General features: G+C 50.5%; 1 pseudogene; it reads left to right on the top strand.

Annotated features, from left to right (window-relative positions):
- The first annotated feature begins 1,376 nt into the window (after nt 1-1,376).
- LOC135531124 (sterol regulatory element-binding protein 1-like) lies at nt 1,377-3,722 on the top strand (annotated as a pseudogene).
- The last annotated feature ends 417 nt before the right edge of the window (nt 3,723-4,139 follow it).

Raw genomic sequence — 4,139 nt, forward strand, 5'->3', positions numbered from 1 at the left:
CTACCATCCAGCCGCTCCTACACAACCGGCTACCATCTAGCCGCCCTACACAACCGGCTACCATCTGGCCAGCGCTGCACAACCGGCTACCATCTAGCCGCCCTACACAACCAGGCTACCATCTAGCCGCGCTACACAACCGGCTACCATCTAGCCGCCCTACACAACCGGCTACCATCTAGCCGCCCTACACAACCGGCTACCATCTAGCCGCGCTACACAACCGGCTACCATCTAGCCGCGCTGCACAACCGGCTACCATCTAGCCGCGCTACACAACCGGCTACCATCTAGCCGCCCTACACAACCGGCTACCATCTAGCCGCCCTACACAACCGGCTACCATCTAGCCGCCCTACACAACCGGCTACCATCTAGCCGCCCTACACAACCGGCTACCATCTAGCACGCCCTACACAACCGGCTACCATCTAGCAGCGCCTGCACAACCGGCTACCATCTAGCCGCGCTACACAACCGGCTACCATCTAGCCGCCCTACACAACCGGCTACCATCTAGCCGCGCTGCACAACCGGCTACCATCTAGCCGCCCTACACAACCGGCTACCATCTAGCCGCGCTACACAACCGGCTACCATCTAGCCGCCCTACACAACCGGCTACCTTCTAGCAGCACTACACCAACAATACATTTCTCCTTCTCCTCCAGGCATTATGAACAAACTGAGCAATCTCAAACATGCCCTGTCTGAAACAGCCTCCGCTCGTCCCGTTATCACCAACATGTCCCTGCTCGTCCCGTTATCACCAACATGTCCCTGCTCGTCCCGTTATCACCAACATGTCCCTGCTCGTCCCGTTATCACCAACGTGTCCCTGCTCGTCCCGTTATCACCAACGTGTCCCTGCTCGTCCCATTATCACCAACGTGTCCCTGCTCGTCCCGTTATCACCAACGTGTCCCTGCTCGTCCCGTTATCACCAGCGTGTCCCTGCTCGTCCCGTTATCACCAGCGTGTCCCTGCTCGTCCCGTTATCACCAACATGTCCCTGCTCGTCCCGTTATCACCAACATGTCCCTGCTCGTCCGTTATCACCAGACATAACCCTGCTCGGCCGTTGTCACCAACGTGTCCCTGCTCGGTCCCGTAACCAGAACATCCTCTAGGGTTGTCAGCAACGTGTCCCTGCTCGTCCCGTTAACTACGAACACCTGCAGGGTTGTCACCAACGTGTCCCTGCTCGTCCCGTAACCAGAACACCTCCAGGGTTGTCACCAACGTGTCCCTGCTCGTCCCGTAACTCAGAACACCTCAGGGTTGTCAGCAACGTGTCCCTGCTCGTCCCGTAACCAGAACACCTCAGGGTTGTCACCAACGTGTCCCTGCTCGGTCCCGTAACCAGAACACCTCAGGGTTGTCAGCAACGTGTTCCTGCTCGTCCCGTAACCAGAACACCTCAGGGTTGTCAGCAACGTGTCCCTGCTCGTCCCGTAACCAGAACACCTCAGGGTTGTCACCAACGTGTCCCTGCTCGTCCCGAAACCAGAATACCTCATGGTTGTCACCAACGTGTCTCAAATCCTCATACAGTGGGAAATAAAACAAACACTAAATGGATTCAGATTTCCCCAAGATCACACAGTTGGTACCTTCTCTCCTCTGCAGTACTACTGTCCAATACAGAGTTATCCACTAGCTCCCTACTCCTACACACTTTATGTAGGCCTGAGAGGAATGGATGCGTGTTTTCAGGAGTCTTTGTCTGAAAATCCTGTGTGTTTTCTGTGTTTGTTCAGCCAAGCTGTCTATAATCAACGGGTGTGTGCGCAGGTAAGCTGGGCGGTAGCCACCTGTCTGCGGTTCACATGGCTCTGAGTGCTGTAAACCTGGCAGAGTGTTCAGGCTCCTGTCTCCCCGTGGCCACGCTAGGAGAGATCTACGTCTCTGCAGCCCTACGAGTCAAAGCCAGCCTACCCAGACTCCTTCACTTCTCCTCCGTGAGTAACCGAGTTAGGTTACCAAGTGGTGTGGGTGTTTGTGAGAGTGGGGGAGAGGGGAAGGCGTTGGCTATAATGTGTGGTTTGTTGCTCAGTGTATTGTATCTCTGTGTCTCTACCTCGTTACCCACTCCTGTATCTACATGTCTCTCTCCATCCCCAGCGTGTGTTCCTGAGTAGTGCCCGCCAGGCGTGTCTCTCTACCTCGTTACCCACTCCTGTATCTACATGTCTCTCTCCATCCCCAGCGTGTGTTCCTGAGTAGTGCCCGCCAGGCGTGTCTCTCTACCTCGTTACCCACTCCTGTATCTACATGTCTCTCTCCATCCCCAGCGTGTGTTCCTGAGTAGTGCCCGCCAGGCGTGTCTCTCTACCTTGTTACCCACTCCTGTATCTCCATGTCTCTCTCCATCCCCAGCGTGTGTTCCTGAGTAGTGCCCGCCAGGCGTGTCTCTCTACCTCGTTACCCACTCCTGTATCTCCATGTCTCTCTCCATCCCCAGCGTGTGTTCCTGAGTAGTGCCCGCCAGGCGTGTCTCTCCTCCAGTGGCAGTGTCCCCCCGGCCATGCAGTGGCTCTGTCACCCTCTGGGCCACCGCTTCTTTGTGGACGGGGACTGGGCCGTCCGCAGCACCCCCAAAGATAGCATCTACAGCCAGGCAGGGAACACAGGTCAGTACTGCAGACACCTGCTGCACTGTCGGAACTAGAAGTACAAGCATTTCACTACACCCGCAACAACATCTGCTAAACACGTGTATGTGACCAATAGCACCTTATTCCCTGGTATATGGTGTACAACTATTGACAAGAGCCCCTCAGAAGAATGAGCGTTGAGAGGCTCTACAGGTGGACAGCTTGTGTCTTTATGAAAGGAAACACCTGTCATGGAAACTGGTTATGATGAAAGCAATATGGGCAACACGTTTTCATTGTCTAAATTGGTTGCCATGACTATGCTAACCCTTATTATTCTCTCTGTCTCCGTAGTGGACCCTCTGGCCCAGGTGACCCAGGCTTTTAGGGAACACCTTTTGGAGAAGGCTCTGTACTGTGTGGCCCAGCCCCGGGGAGAAGACCCCCAGTGATGGAGAGGGGTAGGTGCAACACACAGCCAAATAGTGTTCTCAGGTTATCTGCAGAAGTCTTAAAAGTTGCCTTTATCAATCCCACAGAATTTTAGCCAGTGGTGGCTAAAGTTAGCTGATGTTTCTAGTGGCTGTAAAAAAAAATATATATTTTTTTTAAAGGCCCATAGTCTACTTTGAGTGTGGAGAACCATCTAACATTGAGTTGTAAAATACAGAATGTTGACTTATTAATATTTTAGGCCTTATTTTGTCTTAAATTGTCTACAATCCCTTTTTGAACAAGCCTTTTACGTGTGTGTTAAATACTTTTAACTAACTACAGTTGAAGTCGAAAGTTTACATTCACCTTAGCTAAATACATTTAAACTCAGTTTTTCACAATTCCTGACATTTAATCCTAGTAAAAATTCCCTGCCTTAGGTCAGTTAGGATCACCATTTTATTTTAAGAATGTGAAATGTCAGAATAATAGTAGAGAGTGATTTATTTCAGCTTTTATTTCTTTCATCACATTCCCAGTGGGTCAGAAGTTCACATACACTCAATTAGTATTTGGTAGCATTGCCTTAAACCATTTAAACTTGGGTCAAACGTTTCAGGTCGCCTTCCACAAACTTCCCACAATAACTTGGGTGAATTTTGGCCCATTCCTCCTGACAGAGCTGGTGTAACTAAGTCATTTATTTATTTTTACCTTTATTTAATTAGGCAAGTCTGTTAAGAACAAATTAAGATTTTCAATGACTGCCTAGGAACAGTGGGTAAACTGCCTTGTTCAGGGGCAGAAAGACAGAATTATTTTACCTTGTCAGCTCAGGGATTCAATAGTGCAACCTTTCAGTTAATAGACAAATGCTCTAACCACTAGGCTACCTGCCGCGGTTTGTAGGCCTCCTTGCTCGCACACGCTTTTTCAGTTCTGTCCTCAAATTTTCTATAGGATGGGGTCAGGGCTTTGTGATGGCCACTCCAATACCTTGACTTTGTTGTCCTAAGGCCATTTTGCCACAACTTTGGAAGTATTAATAGTCTTTTAAGTAACTAAGCTGTGTGTGTGTTCCCCAGGGAGAACTAATAGTCTTTTAAC

This window comes from Oncorhynchus masou, unplaced genomic scaffold, assembly GCF_036934945.1.
Source record: "Oncorhynchus masou masou isolate Uvic2021 unplaced genomic scaffold, UVic_Omas_1.1 unplaced_scaffold_15239, whole genome shotgun sequence".
In the NCBI taxonomy this organism is placed as follows: Eukaryota; Metazoa; Chordata; class Actinopteri; order Salmoniformes; family Salmonidae; genus Oncorhynchus; species Oncorhynchus masou.